At 39.4% G+C, this 22,671-nt stretch overlaps 1 protein-coding gene across 3 annotated transcripts in view; it reads left to right on the forward strand.

Annotated features, from left to right (window-relative positions):
- The window catches only part of SGCZ (sarcoglycan zeta), a 1,301,913-nt gene that overhangs the window by 332,610 nt on the left and 946,632 nt on the right, over positions 1-22,671 (forward strand). For all 3 annotated transcript variants that reach the window (XM_040334675.1, XM_040334676.1, XM_040334677.1), the window contains exon 3: positions 6,760-6,834. The gene's annotated coding sequence lies outside the window, so the exon portion shown is untranslated. The remainder of the gene's footprint in view (positions 1-6,759; positions 6,835-22,671) is intronic.

Here is a 22,671-nt window from a genome sequence, read left to right on the forward strand (position 1 = left end):
GTATCTATGATTAAGTAGCATTGTACTGCTACGCAACGCGTCAGGTGACCGGGAAGTGCCGCTTTGGCCAATCATCAGACATCAATGCACTGCAAACTCGCAGTGCAATATGGGGTGTTCCGCGGCGCTCAAATTTACCGTGAACGTCCCGTAATGTTCAGTATTCGCCAAATGGGTGAACACCCGATGTTCGAGTCGAACTTATGTTTGACTTAAACATCGGCCTTATCCCTACTTACAGCTTACATTAAATTAAATTATGCTATGGTCACTGCTACCCAGATGTTCTTTTAGATTAACATTTTTTTCAGCTCTGCATTGTTTGAGATTACCAGATCCAGCAGAGCATCATTCCTAGTTAATGTAGTTATTGTATGTATGATAATGTCAGTGAAAAGCACTTGTGGGAGTAATCAGAAATGTAAATTCCAGAAATCGAAGAGTTAAGCCTAATTGCTGTCTCTAGAGGTTCCATCATGAGAGAATATATTAATGGAGAAAGTAGACAACACGGTGCTTTCCATTTGTAATATCAAAATTAACTGACAGTGCATTGGAGGTATTTGATTGTGTGTATATATATATATATATATATATATATATATATATATAATATTTTTTTTTTTTTTTTTTTGGTTGAACTGGATGGACTTTTGTTTTTTTTCAACCTGACTAACTATAACTATGTATACACTTGGGCAGAGAGTGTTTTATCTCAAGTAAACATAGTACACTCACCTTTGCAACTCAAATGTAGTTTCATACAGATAACCCCAATTCACCTTATCAAACACCTTTTCACCATCTAATGTAAGAAAGAGGGGATTTAACAAGTTTAAAAATGTTTTTTTTTTTAAATGATGGATTCTCTTAGTGCCATCTGGGGCTTCTCTGCCCTTGACAAAGCCAACCTGATCCATTTTAATAATTTGAGTGACCTTGGCCAAATGATTTGCTACAATTTTAATGTACATCCCAAAATTCATATTGAGGAGAAATATTGGCCTAAAATTTGAGAGTAAAAATAGAAAGAAAAAAAAGTTGCACTTAGGGTACTTTTACACTGGGGCGGTGGTGCATTTTAGCTGAGCTTTTCGGCCACTGGTGGGCACTTTTAACCCCCCACTAGCGGCTGAAGAAAGGGTTAAAACCACCCATGTTGCTGCGCTGCCGCAACGCTTTGCAGGCGCTTCGGCAGCGCTGTCCGTTCATTTCAATAGGCAGGGCGTTTTGGAAGCAGTGTATACTCCACTCCATGACCACCCCAAAGATTCTGCTTGCAGGACTTTTTTCCTGTCCCACAAGCACACCACCCCAGTGTGAAAGCACTTAGGCTTTCACACTGGGGAGTCATGAGAGGCGCTTTTCAGGCGCTTTACAGTCGCTATCTTTAGCACTAAAACACCTGAAAAGCACCTCAGTGTGAAAGTATCCTTAATGCCAAGAAAAATCTAAAATTACCCAATTCACCTACAGCACCACATGAAAAGAAGTGAAAAAGTGACTGCATTGTTAACAGCAATGAATACACCTTTTTATCTTAGCATACATATATGTGGTTGAAACGTATTAAAGCATTTAAGTGGGTTTAAAGCATGGAAATGGGTCTCTTGGATTTACGCCACCTCACTTTGTAGTTTTTTTAGCCTCAGCTCACATAGCTTTCCACTAGTAAGGACTATTCAGCCAAGGAAGTCACTGTCATAGCAACATGGGTCACAAGGGTCACAATTGTGACCCAGCCATCTTTCTGTCATATTAGGTTAAAGCAGCCTTTATCAAACTTGGTGCATGAGTTCTCAGAGTTGCTACAGCTTTCTGGGCTAGTTACTTATAGAAACATGCAGCTTCAAACAAATCAAACCCCTGCTTTTTAAAACACTTCATTCATATGGCCTCATTTCCACTGGCGTTTTTACAGCCACGTTTCTGAGCGTTTTTTACAGCTTAAAACGCCTGTCCATGTTATTCTATGGCTTCATTCCCACATAGGCGTTTTTGAGCTGCAAGTGGCATAGACGTTTTTGAGCTGTAAAAAAAACGCGGGACCAGGGCGTTCTGAAGCTCCAGAGTAGAGCTGTAAAAACGCCAGACGTTAAAAAACGCTCACAAACGCGCGAAAACGCTCACAAACGCGCAAAAACGCGACCACGGCATTTTTAAAGCTGCAGCTCACAAAATTTTTTTTTTTTTTTTTTACAAAATAAACATGGACAGGCGTTTTTAAGCTGTAAAAAAGCCTAACAACAGTTGCTGTAAAAACGCCAGTGGAAATGAAGCCTAAGTGAGATTCCCTGTGTATCATGGCATGTTGTTTTACTTCTACGTTTATTAAAGAGTTACCTTCCACCCTTTAGTTATCCTGCCAGTAAGTCTCCTCTAATGAAATCTATTATTTCCCTCTGCCCAGCCCGTTCCTCACACATTCTGTGATGTCACATCTAGAACAGGATGCAAGATAAAGACAGAACTGGATAGGGTTGCTGCTCTTTGGAAGAGACTGAGAGACAGTCTCCCTGTGTCAGTGGCTCAGTTTAGGGCAGACAAGAAATCACCCTCTATTATTTGAATGTGTGTAATAAAGATCTCCTTTAGTGTGCAGTAAGCCAAACTTTGATTTATAGTCTTTTTTTATACATACAAAAGAGACAGATGAAAAACATGAATTAAGGGAGTGAGGTTAAATGAGGATAAAAAAATAGGGGAAGAGAAAATGAGAGACAGGGAGAAAGAGAAAAATGGAGAGAAAGGAAAAGGAAAGAGAAAAAAAGAGTGATGGGGAAGAGAAAGAAAGAAAATAAAAGACAGGGACAGCAAGAGAGACAAAGTAGAAAGCAAGAAGGAAAGAGGGAGAGAAAAGGAAAAAAACGAGAGAGGAGGAAAGAGAGGATGAGAGAGAATGAAAGAGAGAATGATAGAGAAAAGGAAAGAGAAAGAAATGAAAGAAAAGGAGAGGAGGAAGAGGGAGTTTAATGATTTTATTGGAGAAATGTGATTACCCAAAAGCTATCAATTATTCATGCAAGTGTTTTTACAATCTACACTGGGATGCCACAAGATTTTACATACTTTTAAAATGTGCCAAGACTGAAAAAAAATTGAACAACACTTTGGTAAAGGCTGTATTCACATTGTAGCAGACAGCTGTCTGCTCCCAAGAGCAATACGAGGCAACATGGTGCCAATCCAGTACAACACACAGCTCCCTTTTGTTTTTGGACAAACTTTATTTGAAGTGTACAAAACATACACATCTTTGCTGCACTGCTGTATAGCACTATGCAATTCTGTACAGTGCAATGCGATAAAATGCAGCATGTCTGCATTTTTTGCTGCAGTGCAGCTCCAGAAAGGTGGAGACACCGCTTAATGACCCAGTGCCTCAGGCTCTGTTGTGTGGGGTGAAATATATCAAGGGGGGGGGGGTATAGCTGGAACGGCACTGGCTGAGGCCACACTCATTCACATATGGTGCTTGGTGTCTTTTGCCAATATTTTGTTTACTGTCTTTCTCTTGAAATTATAATTTTTTGGTTATGGGCTCATCAGGTTTTGTTCAGTTCCAGGACCCATGCTCATATCCATCCGCGCCTTTGGTGTTGCCCAGGGGGCTCGCACTGTGAGCATTTGGTCTCCCCCTTCTTCCACAACTCCCGGGGAGAATTTTGATGACCGTTGGTTGCCTCTGTTCAGCTTGCCATCTGTACACACTTGGAAGACTTTCATTTCTCCTTTTACCCATTTCAACATTATATATCCATGAAAGTCTCTTGCAAATTTTACAATTGTGAGTTTGGATTTCAGACCGGGTGTGGTTGGGTCCTCCTCTTTCCCCCCCTTCTCTCCCCCCCTCTCTTTTTTCCCTCTACCAATTTTTTCCCACTTTCCAGTCGTTTTCCTTTCCCTTCCACCGATTTCTTTTTTCCTCTTCCCTTCCCTTCCTCTTCTATCCTTCCCCTTCCCCCCCCCTTCCTCTCCTTCCCTTTTTTGTCTCTCCCTCTCTCCCCACCTCCCCCTTTTTGCCTCCCCCCTTTTTTTTTTCTTTTTTTTTTATATTACTGTTTTTAATTTGTATCTCCAGATACTGTGCCTCTCCTGTGGAAGCAAGACAAATAGCACTGATAGAAGTTTTTCAGCTCTGATTATTTCAATAATGAATATGCATGTACTTTCATTGTTGGTAATTAGACTAAATAGCTACACATGATAGTATGTTTTTAATTGTATATAACATATCTGTTTTGGAATAAAACATTTTCTTATATTTTATACCTTTTGGGGTATGATTCACTAAAGTCCCGTGGGAAATGAAAATTTGAGTGTGTAGGAGGCAGTGTGGTGCGCAATTCAGTACATCACACGGCTCCCGTTTTTTTAGTTGTGAACAAACTTTTTTTGAAGTGTACAAAACCTACACATCTTTTGCTGTACAGCAATGCACTGCGCTGCACTACTGTATAGTCATATGCGATTTTGTACAGTGCACTGTGATAAAATGCTGCTTGTGTTCATTTTTTTTCAGCATGCTGCAGTGCAGCTCCAGAAAGTAAGGAACACTGCTCACTGACCCAGTGCCTCAAGCCCCGTTGTGTGGGGTAAAACATGTCGGGAGGTGTAGTGAGAATGACACTGGCTGAGGCCACACTCATTCACATATTCCTGCACTGGGTCAGTGAGCGGTGTTCCTTTCTTTTTCTACTGATTCTTAGGTGCCTGCTCCCTTCACTGCAACCAGCGGGGAGATCTTTGTCTCAGCTTAGAGCGACACTGCATATGACATATGAAATCAGTATAGGTTTTAAGTGTGCATTTTAATGTTAACTACTAGAAGGAGTCACATTGTTTTAAGACCTTAAATTGATTTGGTCTGTGGGTTGTGGATATTTATATATTTAATTTTATCTGGTAGAGAGGATTCTATTATTAGCTGATTTTTATAGTATATTTGCGATCCTGTTTAGTATTAGTAGCATTTGTACTAAAGCTTGCTTTCAATTAATTAAAACGGCATGGGCTGTGAGAAGTGTGGTTGGAAGTAGGTTATATAATGGGCGCTTCTGTCTGGCATTGCATCCTTTAACAAAGTTGATGATGAAGAAACGTGTCAGCAAGTGATGTCACACACTGATGTCATTTCCGGAAGTGCCAATTCTGCCAGGTTATGCCCCCCATAATCATTTAGTCTATGGGGTAATGAAAAAGCAGAAATATGTATCTTTATAGTTTTTCTCCTGACAGGAAGCAATCTCCTTCACTCTCTCCCACTCTTTTTTGCTCTACTCTGTTGATCTCCACTTTCCTCTGCTCTCGCTCCAAATATATGGACAGCCCTTCAGCTTCTTCATGTACAATGCAAGACTTCTTATTCTTTGCTCTCTAGATTAAGTAAGCATTTTAGGCATTTTGCCTTGCTGTGCGGGGGATGCGGGGTGTATTACGTACTCATTCCTTAGCGCTAATTGAAATTCAGCTTTTAAAATTAGGTGATGTGGGTGCCATCTTTATAGTAGATAGCCTAAAGATGTTTTTTTTTTTTTTCAAATAACGATTTTTTTTTTCCGTAAAAGGTCAATACAAAATGTAGCAGCATTTCAAGTGTAAGATAAAAGAGGTAATACAAAAATTCCAGCTGAATGTACGTACACAGCGGCTTCATTCTTGGTTATACAATCAGTAACGTATAAAACAACTAGGTAACAAAGAAGCGAGGAGGAGAAGCGAGAGGGTAGAGTAGGAGAAGGAGATGGGGAAAAAGGGGGCAGGTGAGAGAGAAAAAAGAAGAAGAAGGGGGGAGACAGGGCTAAAGATGGGTTTTAATGATAAAGGTCCAATTCAAGTGGCATTGACTGTCCACAGGATGTCATTCTGGGCATCTGGTGTTTGAGGTCATAAGTATAACTACTGTAAAATAAATTGTGTGGTGTTAAGCAGAAAACTACTCTGATGTTCTATATTATGGTTATTATGAACACACTCTGTAGTGGTTTGCACACTTTTTATGAAGAGACAGTTGATTTCAGTTCACTTCACAAAATGCCTGCCCACATGATCAGCAGTGTATGAACGTACTAACGATGTCATTAGAGGCTCCATTTATGGCATAGATAATGCAATCATTGACTTGTAGGCACTTGCCAATAAAATAAGAACTGCATATTATAACTGGATTGTGTTTACTTTTCAGGAAAATACATTGTTATAGTGTTTTTATACACTTTAAGTAGGTAATAGATGGGTGACAGAGTTCACGTTAAGCACTTATAATAGATTTTCAAAAGAGGTAAACTGAATGTGACTGTCAATTTTGTATGACATATTGATATTGTATGATTATAAAGAGTGACTACATTCATGATATGATACCCTCCTTCATTTGTAGTTTATTAGATGGGTCCAGGCAAATTTCAAACTGATAACAATCACTAGTGGTGACCTTCCACACCAGTAAATACCCAAAACGTTTAAAAAGAAAGGTCAACTTAGCTTCAGAAAAATCACAGCTTTCCTTTATGCAGAAACAAAACAGTTATTGCTCAAATAAACAATTTTATAGCACTGCATACTTCAGCTGTATGAATAATCTCTGATAGCACATTCTCTCACTGTTTTGCAGGACTTTAAGTGTTTAGTGATTAGTGTACTTTTCTTTTATAACCCAGGTTCCAACTTTGGCCATATTAAAGTTATTTTATACATTTTTAATGTATTAGGTTTTTGCTATGTATTAATAAAAATGTATGTTTGTTTTTCATTTTATAGGCTGTTAACTATCACTGAAACCAACACATATCAATACACTTGTGATCCTGGGGATGAACCTGTACATCAATAGTGGTATGTTTCTTTTTTTTTTTGCTTACATTTAAAATTGTAGAAGGATATCATTTTTAGGAATTTCCCCAATGTTAAATACACTCTGTAATGTCATCACATATTTCTCCAAATACAAATACTATTCAGCATTCAACCTTTGCCTTTAGAAAACAAGGAGAGGGGGGTGCCTCTGAGTGTATAAATCAAACACTTTAATAGTAAATGCAATATCCACTCACATGAGAGAAGATAAAGTTGAGTATATCTCTGGGCTGAGCAGTGTCCATGAGCAGGGATGGTGACCAGGTCACAATGTATCCACTTCTCACTGACAATATGTAGCACATCAGATCCCAGGAAGGATGGGGTGGTGAGCTGTCAGAGCCTGTTTGTTCTTTAGCGCTGCGGCTCCTGAAGTTCTTGCTGGTTATCGATTAGATGGAGGACGGCCGTACGGTGAGTGATCCAGAGCAAGGCCTGGAGAGCATGAAACAGCGTGGCACAGGGCAGTGACATCACAATAATGCATTGTTATGTGATTGTTGTTATTGTGAATGCACTGCACTGTGCCACACTGTTTCATGCTCTCCAAGCCTCGCTCTGGATCACTCACCTCACGGCCATCCTCCATCTCAGTGGTTACCAGCAAGGACTTCAGGAGCCACAGCGCTAAAGAACAAACAGGCTCTGACAGCTCACCGCCCCATTCTTCCTGGGATCTGATGTGCTATATATCGCCAGTGAGAAAATTGTACAGTATGTACCTGGAATGATATATAAAAATGTGTTAACACTATAGGTCAGGATTTCTCAACCGGGGGTTCCTTGGAACTGAGGGATTCCTCCAGAGGTTGCCAGGGGTTCCTTGATCAATGAAGTGTTTATAACTCCCAATAACCACTGGTTATCAATTATCCCACTGACACTTAATATAAGGGGTCCTTCTCCTATTGACTACCAATGTATGGGACCACTACACCAACTTCCAATAGAAGAAGGCACTTTTCCACTGACCATCAATGCATGCCCCCCAATTTTCTGAAGTGATAAAGAGGAACGCCATTTAGAACACAGTGCAGCAAAGAAAAACAGTCCTGCCATGGCCCTTATTACACAGGCTAACAAGATTGATAATGCAGAAAATGATCGGCTGAGCCACACAAGCGCTCTTTTGACCTCTATTTTTTTTTCTTCTTTGGCTTTTCAAAATGTAAAATACAGTAATGTACAGTAGGGATAAAAGGTTTTGGGCAGCCTTACACTTTCGGAAGTGAAATAGAAAGTTTTGTGTAGAGATGTGCACATTAGAATGAGTGATAGCTGGGGTTGCATGAGGGACAGAGAGATTGGTCTTGAAAAAGGGACAATCCTTCCAAATGAAGGACCGTTGAGACACAGTTGGATAATATAAATAAATTGTATGTCTCCCAGAAATCTCTTCATTGCATTTATGTGTTCCTACTTTAAAGCAGGTTTAGCTATGTTTATGCACATTTACAGTGGAACCTCAAATTACAAGCATAATCTGTTCCAGGAGAATGCTCGTAATCCAAAGTACTCGCATATCAAAGCGAGTTTCCCCATTTCAATGGAAACAAAAATAATTTGTTCCGCATTGAATTTAATGGCATGCACACTGGCAAAAAGATCCTGCATAAAACACATGTATATGACATACTTACATTTGTTACGCAGGATCTTTTTGTGTAACTGTCATACGTACAGAAATATAAATCTTGCCTTGAATTTATACATATAACATTCTTCTTTTCTTTTGCAAGCTAAGATTTAAATGATGCTTATATGTGTTTACATGCATATATTGCATCTATATGTATATATGCGTACATTATTGCTCTCAGACATAAATATTTTAATTTGGATTTATGGATCTGTAAGCAGTGTTGTTTTATTGATCTTTCAAACAAAAAAGGGAAAAAAATAAAAATAAGGACTTTAACCAAATCTGTTGGGTCACCATAGATGCTATGACACACTTACCATGGACTATTTGATTACTGTATGCAACCATGTAAAGTATTTGTACATTTGGGCCAACTGTTTGGCATTATGACACCTTTTCCCAGTCTATTGCTGGCATATACTTAAAAAACCTGTACTATGTTTTTATTATTGGCGGTGAGGCGCTTCATTTAAAGTCCCAATGGGCAAAACTCTGCGTTTGTATGTACAATGGGGATAGCGGTGCCTCACAGGGTACTACCAACCCTATTTTGTTTTTTTTAACATGTTTTATTGAAACATCAATTGAAAACCTTAAAAGCATGTCTACAAATATGTAAATATGAGTATCCTGCATGTTTCAACTGGTAATGTTGGCCAATATAGATATTAAAACCTGTAACAGTGTTGTGCCAAACAAAAGTGTCCAAACATGAATCCACTATATATATATACAGGTGGGCCATTTATATGGATACACCTTAATAAAATGGGAATGGTTGGTAATATTAACTTCCTGTCTGTGGCACATTAGTATATGTAAGGGGGAAACTTTTCAAGATGGGTGGTGACCATGGTGGCCATTTTGAAGTTGGCCATTTTGAATCCAACTTTTGTTTTTGGTGTATCCATATAAATGGCCCACCCTGTATATATAAAGTGTGCACACCAGATAAGTTTCCAAAGCAATGTTTTCCAATCTTCCACTGATACACCAGTGCTCTCAGTGAAAAACCTCTCCCAGTGGATGTAAAACTCACCAGATGTATATGTCTCTGTTATCAACAGACAGGTACATATCGCTCAGGTTGGAGATTCTGAAACAATGCCGACCACCATAACATGTGTAATCCTTCTTCTCTTCCTGAAGTTAGAAGCCGATTGGCTACCATGCATAGTTGCTTTAGATTTTGCACTCTCCCGTTTTAGTAAATCAACCCCAAAGTATGCTACTGGTAGAATAACCAAGTTAAAATACTTTTTTTTTTAAATGTATTGAACACCCCCCCCCCTTTTCCCTAACAGAATAATACACAGTCATTATACCAATACTCAATATCCTCCATGGACCCTGTGTCATTCTCCAGCTGCTGTCTTTTCACATCCTTCTCATTTGATTTAGTTTATTGCATGCCTGCTTGGCCTCCTTAAACTTGCTGGATAAAATCCCCATAACCCCAACTACTCAAGCTTGTTGCATAGGGATTAAAGCTGAACTCCAGGCAGATATAAAAGACACAAAATAATCTGCATTCATTATTACATATTTGTATTTTCATACAAGCAGAAGTTCTGAGATGCTGAATAAATGTTGAGATTGCCGATTGAAAACGCTTTAAAAAAAGTTGACATACAGTATATGACTTTTCCCCTAGAGCTTAGTGAATGAGATGAACTTTATTGGTTGAACTGGATGGACTTGTGTCTTTTTTCAACCAGACTAACTAACTATAACTTCCAGCATCCAAACGTGTGCAAGCAAAAATCCTTTTCTTTAAATTTTCCTTGCCTGTTATTGGGTATTATTTGCAAAGAGAAACTTCACTACATTAAAAAAGCTCTGGGACATATTCCCTTGCAAAGTGCAATTACCCTTGCAAAGTGAACAGCTTTTCATCTAGTTTGTTATAACCACTTATTATCAAGCATTACTTACACAATCGCATATTACTTACTTTTTTTTTTACTTTTAAAAATCTTTCCTTGCATTCCAATCTCTGGAGCAACTGCACTTTACAAAGTGCACAGTCTATTAGCCTTTAGTAAATCAACCCCATTGTATTTACCTATTTTCTCCCATTTCTCTAACAAATGCTGTGATCTACCACACCCCTGGACAGGTAACTACATTCCTTAAAGATGTCTCTGCCTGGCTACCCTACTTATCTCTTATGAAATTCTCATATTCTTTCCTGGTGACTTCAACATCCCTGTCAATACTAACACTCCTGCTACTTCTAAACTTCTCAGTCTAACCACCTTGTTTGACCTAAAGCAATGGATACATTTTTCTACTTACTCTGATGGAAATACCATTGACCTTGTATTCTCCTACCTATGCACTCCATGCAACCTCTCCAACAACCGTTTCCCTCTCTCTAATCATCACTTTATTAATTTTGTTCTCTTCCGACTTCCACCTCCTCTCCCTCCAACCCACTTTACTAACATACATGACTGGATGTCACACCACTTCCTCAAACTCAATCTACTCAAAACTGAGCTCATAATATTTCCTCCCCTTTGTGGCTCTTCCCCGGACTTCTCTGTCAAGATTGACAGCTGAACTATCAACCCACCCCTACATGCCAAGGCACTAGGTGGAATCCTGGACTGTGAACTATCCTTTTGGCCCCACATCCAATCAATGTCCAAAACCTACTTCCTCAACCTCTACGATATCTCGAACATATGCTTCTTCCTAACCAATGACACCACAAAGCTCCTATTCCACTCCCTTGTCATCTCTTACTTCAATGACTGCAACCTCTTCCCATTTGGCTTGCCATTACACAGGCTATCCTCCTTCAGTACATCATAAATGCTGTTGCCAGACTCATCCACCTCACCAGCCACTCAGCGTCTGCTAAACCACTCTGCTGATCCCTTCACTGGCTTCTGATCACCCAACAAATTAAATTCTAAATACTAACAACAACTTACAAAGCCATCCCCAACTCTGCCCCCAGCTAAGTCACTAAGGTAGACTCAAAATTCCAACCTAATTGTTCTCTTTGTTCCTCCTAAAACCTCCTGCTTTCTTGCCACCTCCTCCCATGCTTGCTTCCAGTATTTCTTCTGAGCCTCTCCCATCCTTTGAAACTCCCTACCCCAATCTGTGAAACTACACCTACTCTGTCCACTTTAAGACAATCCCTAAAAACCCTTCTCTTCAGAGAGGCCTACCCTGCCCCACCTACCAGCCTTTTTTTTACACACTCTCTATCAGCTCATCCCTCACAGTTATGACCTTTTGTAGCTCTTGACCCTTCCTCCTAGATTGTAAGCTCTAATGAACAGGGTCCTCTGATTTATTGATTCCTACTGTATTAAATTGGATTGTAATTGTACTGACTGCCCTTATGTTGTAAAGCACTGTGTAAACTGTTGGTGCTATATAAATCCTGTATAATAATAATATAAGTTTTCTTTAAAATAAAATGTGTATTTTATTGCTTGTCATTGATTCTAATGCCTTTTCTCCCAATCATATCCTTCCCAGTGTGGTACAACACAGCTGTGTCAAGGGGCTGTGGAAAAGTATTCTTTATTATAAGCAGATAATAGCAATTATATTGTCATTAAAACTGCTTTGCTAGTTTTACTTTGAAACAAATGCATCGTAAAATGTATCATAAATGTTTGAACAGCAATGTTGTGCAATTAATAAATTCATTAATTAGTGCATCTTATTATGAAAACACTCTATTGATGCCTTTTTTCTAAGAATTTGGAATAAATTATTATACAGTGAATATTTTGGACAATACATGTATTCAAACTTGACAGATTTGTAGTCCTTCTGTTGCCAGAGATTTTTTTTTTTAATAATTTTTATTGATTTTAAAAGGTCATACAGAAAGAAAAAAGATGAATAAAAAAAAAAAACAATAAAGGAAAAGGTAGTTGTGCACATAACAACATGGTACAGATAAAAAAACAATAAAAGTAGATGGGGTAGGATCGTGTAATCCAAGTACCAGGTAATACAAGTCATAAAAGGGCAAACTAAACATACAAGTCCTGAGGTATCAAGCATCAAACATCAAACAGATATTACCATCAGCAAGCAGGCAAACTGGAAGGATCTCAAAATGTAGTAAGGTCCTAGGATTACAACAGAAAAGGTAACTAGATAAAATACAGCGTAAAAACAGAGGAGGGGAGGTAGGGGAGGGGAGGTGGGGGTGGGCACCTAGTATAATCGTAGCGGTATCCTGGTTGATAAAATTACTGATCAGGTAACATACAGCGGTTGGTCAGTTGATGGCGGTGGTTTGATCATCATGGGAGGCTGTCTCTCCTGAGGGAGATGGCGGAGGGGATTTGAAGAAGGAGAAGGAATAGTGATCAAAGTTGGCGTAGTCCTCAGGGGATAATGATGAGCCCATAAAGGGTTCCCAAATGGAGAGGAAGCGAGCTTTGGAAGCTTCACATTTAAAATCCGAGGTGGCTCGGTCTTTGTAGAGGAGGAGAAGGAGCTCATGTTGTACTTGGGTAACCGAAGGACAGTGAGAAGAGGTCCAATTTTTCAATATAGCCCTTTGAGCAACAAGAAGGCAGATTAGAGACCAGTCCTTTAGGGCTCAAGAAGGATGTGGAAGACCAGGGGAGGTTGAACTAGTCTGACGAGACCATTGAAGCAGTAGGGGGTCCCAGTATCCAAAGATGAGGAGCAGAGGGTCTTTAGGCAGTTTCAGCAGGGTAATTCCAAAAATGTAGGCCAGTACCTGTTCCCAGAAGGAAGAGATGTAGGAACATGCCCAGAAGCGATGTGTCAAAGAAGGTCTAGGTAGGCGACATAAGGGGTAGTTGGAGCCATTTAGATCTGTTGCAGAATGGAGAAATGGTATGTGAGCCCGGTGGAGGATTTTCAGTTGAGTTTCTTTCCAAATTTCATTAGGGGTCAGTTGTTGAACTTTGTTGAAGCCCTGAAGCATTTTGTCTATTAAGTCATCTTCTGGGAAGTCCTTCCCCCAGTTGTCTGCAGATGAGGAAGCTAGAGAGGGGGTAGTTTTTTGTAGTAGAGGTTTGTAAATGGCCGAGATTTTGTAGGATCCCTCTAGAAGAAGCTAGTCGGTGAAGTTGGGCGAAAAACGCTTGCATGCTTCATTGCAGGTAGCCTTCAAATAGTTGGTGCATTGCCAAAAGTGGAAAATATGAGATTGGGGCAAGGAGAAAGTTGTAGCAACGGTCGCAAAGGATAAAGGGCGACCTGAGGAGGTATCACATAGAGATGCGAACTGTGTGAGACCCTTTTCTTGCCAAATTTTGAAAGGCCTGTGGTCCAGTCCCGGGGGGAAACATGGGTTCCCCTGAATTGGTAGGTGTCTCGACATGAAGGGGGATAGCTTGAGGCTTTTCCTGATTTCTCTCCAGGCGATAACCGTGTCTCTCAGCAGTAAGTTGTGTTGATACAAGGCTGGAACCAACTTCCATTTGCAGTGTAGACGGGCGACTAGGGAGAAAGGATGTGCCATAGCAGATTCCAAAGAATAGATAGAATATTGTGATGACTGCGAAATCCAATCTAAGCTAGTTCTCAATAAACATGCTAAATTATAAGTTCTAACATTCGGTAGACTAGCACCCCCCTCGAGTCTGGGAAGAAACAATTTCTTTAAAGCTATGCGTGGTCTCCTGCCCAGCCATATAAATTTGGAAATAGCTGATTCAATGAGTTTGACATCTTTGTGGTGGAGGAGCAGTGGGATAGTTTGCATTGGGTATAATAGTCTAGCAAAACTGACCATTTTTATAAGGTGACATCTTCCCAGAAGCGAGAGAGGGAGATCTAACCAGTTTGCCAGTTCCTGTGAGATTTTCAGAGGGGGATAGTTTAGATAATACAAAGAGCAGGGCACTTTCCCAATTTTGATGCCAACATAAGTAATGTGGGATTTGGCGACAGAGAAAATGGAGGGATGGATCCGGGGGGGGGGGGGGTATGCAGAGTCCCTAAGGGAAGGATTTCACTTTTGCCATAATTTATACGGAGACCTGCGCAGGACCGCAATATATAAAAAACCTGTTTGATTGTGGGCATGTCAGAGGAGGGATCCGCCGAGAATATAAGGACGTCGTCTGCAAAGAGAGAGGAGCGCAAATCATGCTCACCAATTTGTATACCGTGAAGGGGTGCTACCTGAGTAAGGTGTCTGGATAGGGGTTCCAAGGCAATATTGAAAAGGAGCGGGGATAAGGGGCAGCCCTGGCGAATGCCTTTGTGAAGGTGAAATTCATCCGAGAGTAGGCCCGCGGCCACCAATTTTGCAGGAGGGGTTGTGTACATGGCGTTAATGAGGTGACAGAAGGGACCTGAAAAGCCCATTTTCGTCATGGACAAGGAGAGCCACTCGAAGCTGACATTGTCGAAGGCTTTCTCCGCATCTAATCTAATCTAATCTAATCTAGTTATGATGGCAAAATCACCGTTTGGATGTTGTTTAGCGTGTTCCAGGGCCAGCATAACTTTGTGTATATTTAGGGTAGCTGTTCTACCTTTTACGAAACCAGATTGCGCTGGATGTATCAGGGAGGGGATGGTGTTAGAGAGCCTATTTGCGGCTATTTTTGATAGGATCTTGACATCCAGGTTCAGTAGAAGATGGGTCTATAAGAACCTGGCTCCAGGGAGTCCGTACCCTTTTTTGAAAGTAATTTGATATTGGCTTGGTTTCCTGATGGAAGGTAAGGGCCGCCAGACCACACGCCGCTATAAATCTTGTGAAGGGTGGGTTCTACTAAGTTTTGTAAGGTCTTGTAGAATTCACTCGTGAATCCGTCGGGACCCGGGGCCTTGGATGGGGTAAAGATTTTTTGATGTTAAAACAGGCTTAAAAACATACATTTTCTTAACCACCTGGGGCCCGCGCTATACCCGAATGACGGCTACAGCGCAGACCTGAAAATCCAAGTGGACGTCAATTGACGTCCGCCCCTTTTGGCGTTCCCGGCGCGCGCTCCTGAGCGCGCATCAGGGAAACTCTGTGTTGGCCGTGTCCTTGGACACAGCCAATCACAGATCGCGGCGAACGGCCAATCAGAGTGGCCGTTTGCTATGCGATCTGTGCGGCCAATGAGAGATGATCTCAAATGTAAACATTTGAGATCATCTCTCATTGCCGGCTCACACAGAGACAGCGTCCTGTCTCTGGAGAGGAGACCGATCTGTGTCTCTTGTACATAGGGACACAGATCGGTCACCCCCCCCAGTCACCCCTCCCCACCTACAGTTAGAACACTATATAGGGAACATATTTAACCCCTTCCTCACCCCCTAGTGTTAACCCCTTCAATGCCAGTCATATTTATACAGTAATTAGTGCATATTTATAGCACTGATCGCAGTATAAATGTGATTGGCGCCAAAAATGTGTCCGATGTGTCCACCATAATGTCGCCGCCATTACTAGTAAAAATAAATAAATACAAATAAAACAATTCTGTCCCCTATCCCCTATTTTGTAGGCGCTATAACTTTTGCTTATTGCGATTTTTTTTTTTTTTTTTACCAAAAATATGTAGAATACGTATCGGCCTAAACTGAGATTTTTTTATTTTTTTTTAATTGGGCTATTTATTATAGCAACAAGTAAAAAATATTGTATTTTTTTTCAAAATTGTCGCTCTTTTTTGTTTATAGCACAAAAAATAAAAACCGCACAGGCGATCAAATACCACAGAAAGAAAGCTCTACTTGTGGGGAAAAAAGGACGTCAATTTTGAAATTTTTAAAAAATAACACTACTCAGTCCTGTCTCCAAAATCTGAACAATGAGATCAGTTTTAGTTATCATATTGGACAAATCCTGATACAGAGTATTCCTTTGAGGGCAAATCAGAAATTGCTTAACCACTTTAGCGCTGGAGGATTTGGCTGCCCAATGACGGGGCCATTTTTTTGCGATTCGGCACTGCGTTGCTTTAGCTGACAATTGCACGGTTGTACGCCGTTGCAACCAAACAAAATTTATGTTCTTTTTTTCCCCACAAATAGAGCTTTCTTTTGGTGGTATTTGATTACCTCTGAGATTTTTATTTTTTGCGCTATAAACGAAAAAAAGCGACAATTTAGAAAAACAATATTTTTTTACTTTTTTGCTATAATAAATATCCCCCAAAAATATATAAAAAAACAAATTTCTTTCTCAGTTTAGGCTGATATGTATTTGTCTACATATTTTTGGTAAAAAAATCGCAATAAGTGTATATTGATTGGTTTGTGCAAAAGTTATAGCGTCTACAAAATAGGGGATAGACTTATGGCATTTTTATTAATATTTTTTTTACTAGTATTGTTGGCGATCTGCGATTTTTATCATGACTGCGACATAATGGTGGACACATTGGACACGTTTGATGCTATTTTGGGACCATTGTCATTTATACAGTGATCAGTGCTATAAAAATGTACTGATACTGTGTAAATGACACTGGCAGGGAAGGGGTTAACCACTAGGGGGCGAGTAAGGGGTTAAGTGTGTCCTAGGGAGTGATTCTAACTGTGGGGGGCTGGGCAACGAGTGACATGACAGTGATCACTGCTCCCGATGACAGGGAGCTGTAGATCACTGTCCTGTCACTAGGCAGAACAGGAAAATGCCTTGTTTACATAGGCATCTCCCTGTTCTGCAGCTCCGTGACACGATCGCGGGACACCAGCGGACATCGAGTCTGCTGGTCCCATTGGCACGGAGCTCACGGTATGTATTTCATTGTTTACTTGTTTACTTTTACTAAAATATTGTTGTGCTATTTTAGTGTATTTGAATATGTGCTCCTTAGTTACATAACACTACAATGGGAAAGAGTCCTATTTTTTTTTATGGGACTTTGGGGATTATATAGGAAAAAAAAAATCATTTTATAGTACATGCTTGGTGTAGTGATCTAGATGTGTGTATTGTGCAGTACTCCGGTTAGATAATTGATATCTTAGATGTTAGTATGATGACTTATAAATTACATTGTTTCGCAGCAACACACCAGGCTCTCCAGAGAACACAAAATGTAATTAACTTCTGATAACATACAAAGTCCACAGACGATACCAATCCAACAGAGTATTTCAGAATTCCATCTTTTCCTAGACCTGTGCTATATTCATCATAGAGTGACAAGACTACACTACCTGAATGCCAGCTTGACTGCCTCGAATATTGGTCTCACACTAGAGGCGGGGGGGGGGGGGTTAACCAAATGTTCCCATTGAATGAATACCCCCCTCAAGTCTAGTTACCATCAATAAATACTTGTATGTAAGGAAGTATCAGGCCATCTCACACAACTAGTCTTAGATAAAATTAACACATCAAAAGGGTCCTCAGCTGTTCCTTTGATCTGTGTTTGACCACTAACCCTTTTGGTCAGCAAACACCTTTTCATGTGTAACCTTGAATGCCTGTATGTAAACCATGCCATATATATATATATATATATATATATATATATATATATATATATATATATATATATATATATATATATATATATATATATATATATATATATATATATATATATATAACATAATATTTTAAATACCTACACATCTATATTAATATTACAACACTTGGGAGATGCTTTTAAGCTATATAACAAACATTTTGTACTTGCATGCGCAATACAATTACTGGGAAAAATGTTCTGGCTTTAGAGCCACTTTAAGTTTCAATTAAACACAGCAATAGTACCAGTGCTGTATTTTGGCCTAGGTCTACAAGAACTTTGTGGGGGTGGCAAAGCCTCTTGAGGGAGGAAGGGGCGAGCAGGAGGGTCAGGACGCTCTCTACTTTGCAGATAGAGAAAGGCACTGTGTGTTAGTGGGTGTCCTGACACTCCTGCTTGCCCCCTCCCCCCTCAAGAGGCTTTCTCCACACCAGGGAGAAAGCCTTGCATTACTGTGTGGAGTTACAGACAGAAGAACAGGAAGTGAGGATTTCTCAGAAGAAATAAGGACATTTAAAGGCAAAATCGAAGGATGAGTTAAGTGAAGGAGGACTGCACTAAGATAAAGGAAGCTATTTAGGGGAAAAAATTACCTTTACAACCCCTTTAATAAAATAAACAATAGGTGGCTATTACATTCCTACTTAATAACATTATGTATGCACAAACCAACCTTAAAACCTCCTTCTAAACACTCTATATTGCACATATAACATCAAGTGCTTACGTGACAAATCAGTGTGTGCAAATAACAAAAAAAAACAAAAAAAAATATATAAAAAATATAGACAATATTGTCAACGTCTTATATAACACTAAATCACAACAATCCCAATACCAGTAAACAACAAAAAAACACAGCTCTGGGCAGACATCTCATAATGCATCCCAACTGTGGTGTGAAACATGTCAGCTTTTTATTGATCCTGTGCCTCTGATGTCTTTGTACCAGAAGAATTGTTAACTCATTTTCAATAAAGGTGTGAGTGAGAAACTTATATAGTGCAACACATGCAAACTGAATCGCCTCTGTCAACAGAGTTTGGCCGTCCAGTCTTTTCTTTGATTCAATCCCAATACCAATGTTCATAAATAGAGTGATAAGTGAGTATGTATGAACTATACAGTCCTATACATGGTATATTCTCAAAAGAAAGAAATATATAAAAAAACATGAAAAAACATGGTCCAATTTAAATTGTTATGTACTGTATGTGGTCACCACTTCTTCTGTGCAATCCATAAAAAATAAAAAAATAAAATGGAAAAATGGTCCAATTTAAATTGTTGTGTATGGGGTTACCACTCCTCTTCCATACTTAAAAGTGCTCATCTACTACAGCAATTGATAGCCCCACTTGTCCTCCCCTTCTGGGTGTGCTCCCATCTCTATGCCAGTGACCTCACAATTAAATTTGGTCAGTGCTCATGTTTTAGTCACCAGTGGACTAAGGATGTTCTGTCTCCCTTCAATCCTCTTTGGCTGTGATGATATCACTTACCATAGGATTCATGTATGCAAGAAAAATACTCCCATAGTACTTATATCATTTAAAACCAACACTTTATTAAAATATCAACAAATCACTACTCACATATTCAGGGTGCTTAAAGTGCACCACTCTGAATTGATAAATCTATGCAGTATATTGCCTCTGTGACACCAGCTGCTCATCTACAATTCCTCCCACTGGGTGCACTCAAAGTACCATCCTTCTTGCCCCTTACCTATGCGTTATGCCACAGGATCACGTGGCTTCTTACATAAACAAACCAGGGATAAAATATGTACATAGAATGGTGTAAAAAAGAGAACTTCTAAAGAACACAGCAATGAAACTAGAGTGACCATATGAGAGTCCCTGGAGGGAAAAATTTGAAACCACATGTTCAATTCCTTGGACATAGTCGCAATTGGTTAAAGTTCATGAGGTGGGACACTGAAGCTGAAATATTCAAGATAGTATTTACACACAGCACCCAGGAGTGTGCATCTAACACCAGGGAAGGGGGATGGGTACTCTTACCCCAAACTGTGGACACACACTCCAGTGGTGGTGTATCAAACAAGCATGGATAGTCGTCAAGAACTCAATCTCCAACCAGAACTCCTGTAGAAGGATTAGCATGCACATGCACCTGCAACCGTAAGGCCAAAGATGACGCATGAATATGGACTTCAGAGGCAATATTCCTGATAGAGGCGGTACTCTTTACATCCGGAAAGCAGCACGGATCATTGGAAAATAAGAAGGCCTCCACAGTGCAGATTAATTATTAATTATATTTTAAAACAGCACAGACATTGCATCAGATGTGTACAAAGCGTGATCACAGGATAGATAAAAAGTTGTGGTATTTAGAGCTTAGCAGGCTATGTATCCAACATGTTTCGTACAAAAGTACTTCAACTGGGGCTGTAGTTGTATCGCCTGCCATGTTGGTAAGGTTGGTATAAGAATGAATTGTATATGCCTCATAGATTATTATATATTTTAATGTATGGTAATATGAATGAGCAGTATAATTCCCTGAGTTTGATTTGGTGTAAATTAGAGCTGCACGATTAATAAATAAAAAAACAGTCAAATACTTATCAACATTGGTCAGCGCTCAGAGATCGATAAGAGAAGAGATACATTGTAACATTTAGTTCTTTTAGATCAAAGGGGTAAACTTTGGTCTGTAAATGAGGTCAGTTTAACCACTTAAAGACTAACGCCCGGATTCACATAGGAGATACGACGACGTATCTCCAGATACGCCATCGTATCTCTGAGTCTGAGGCGTCCTATCTTGGCGCCTGATTCAAAGAATCAGATACGCCAGAATTTGTATAAGATACAACCAGCGTAAGTCTCCTACGCCGTCGTATCTTAACTGCATATTTACGCTGGCCGCTAGGGACGTGTATGCTGATTTACGTCTAGAAATATGTAAATCAGCTAGATACGCGAATTCACGAACGTACGCCCGGCCGTCGCAGTAGAGATACGCCGTTTACGTAAGGCTTTTTCCGGCGTAAAGTTACCCCTGCTCTATGAGGCGTAGATGAGGCGTACCAATGTTAGGTATGGACGTCGGAACAGCGTCAAATTTTTCACGTTTTACGTTGTTTGCGTAAGTCGTTCGCGAATAGGGCTGGGCGTCATTTACGTTCACGTCAAAAGCATTGGCTTTTTGCGGGTTAATTTGGAGCATGCGCACTGGGATACTTTCATGGACGGCGCATGCGCCGTTTGTAAAAATCGTAATTTACGTGGGGTCACAATAAATTTACATAACACACGCCCACATTTTCCACATTTGAATTAGGCGGGCTTACGCCGGCCTATTTACGCTATGCCGCCGCAACTTTGCTTTGTGAATACTGCACTTGCCTGTCAAAGTTGCGGAGGCATAACGTAAATAGGATACGTTACGCCCGCACAAAGATGCGCTCTCCTATGTGAATCCGGGCCTAAGCCTTTTTCTGACACTTGTTGCTTACAAGTTAAAATCAGTATTCTTTGCTAGAAAATTACTTAGAAACATTCTCTCTCTCTCCCCCCCCCCCTCTCTCTCTCTCCCTATATATATATATATATATATATATATATATATATATATATATATATATATATATATATATATATATATTATATAAAATGTCAGTTTTTGCTAAATTTTATGTCACAATATACAGTATATGTGTAAAGCACTGTGTAAATTGACGGCACTATATAAGTACCTGAAATAAATACATAAATGTAGTTTATATTATCAATAAATAAGTTCAGGAAATGTAAATTTTATGAATTGCAGTAGGTTTCTGTGCTTTCGCTAAAATAATTTTATTGTTGACTGCCCTAATACTATTAAAAAAAATAGAGATATATCACAGTGTCAATTTAATAAACAGGATTTTCTGCAATGTGTTTTGTATTTCTATGTTTAAAGTAGAAATTATAATGTATCATACAATAGTAATTAGCACGTTTTGAAGAATCCTTGAAAAAGCTGCAAATTATATACAACGTTGTACATAGTTGATCATGAGTAATCAGGTTGTGCAATAATGTATGGCTAATTGTACTCACAAGAGTGATCAATTTACTGTAACATAATATATATTTAGGATCAAAATGGTTACCATAATTATGTGAAAAACATACATCATTTTATGTTGATGAATAAATTCAATTACTAAATAGCATTTGCATTGAAAATATAGTATAAATATTATTTATTGCAAGAGCTAAATAAATTCATAGCCAATTTATATATACAATTATATTCTATATACATGGCTTATTAAAAGCAGAAAGTAATCAGCTTAAGAGCCCACATGTTCTGATGAATCTGCAGATCTTCTTAGAACTGAGGTGAATTATAGTAATTTGGGGTCCTGAACACCGTGATCCTCGACAGATCTATATGTGGACTCCAAGGACATGTTAAACATTTTGGTGACATACAGGGCTTCTTTACTATTAAAGTGGTCCTGTGCCTGACCTTCTGTTGTTTAGTAGATGTTTAATAGTAAAGTTGGGGTGGACTCGCAAGCCACCTTGTTGATATTGTCCCTTTCTTTGAGATGGAGACAACATCACACTTTTTTTTCCAGGCTGATGACCTGGTATGGGCTTTGTCCCAACTGATTGCTTTTATGCTTTTTTGTTTGCAACATGTACTAAACTGTAGATACTACGTTCCTTTTTTTTTTCTCTCTTATTTTGTGTTCTT

Source organism: Rana temporaria, chromosome 1 (assembly GCF_905171775.1).
Source record: "Rana temporaria chromosome 1, aRanTem1.1, whole genome shotgun sequence".
NCBI classification, from domain to species: Eukaryota; Metazoa; Chordata; class Amphibia; order Anura; family Ranidae; genus Rana; species Rana temporaria.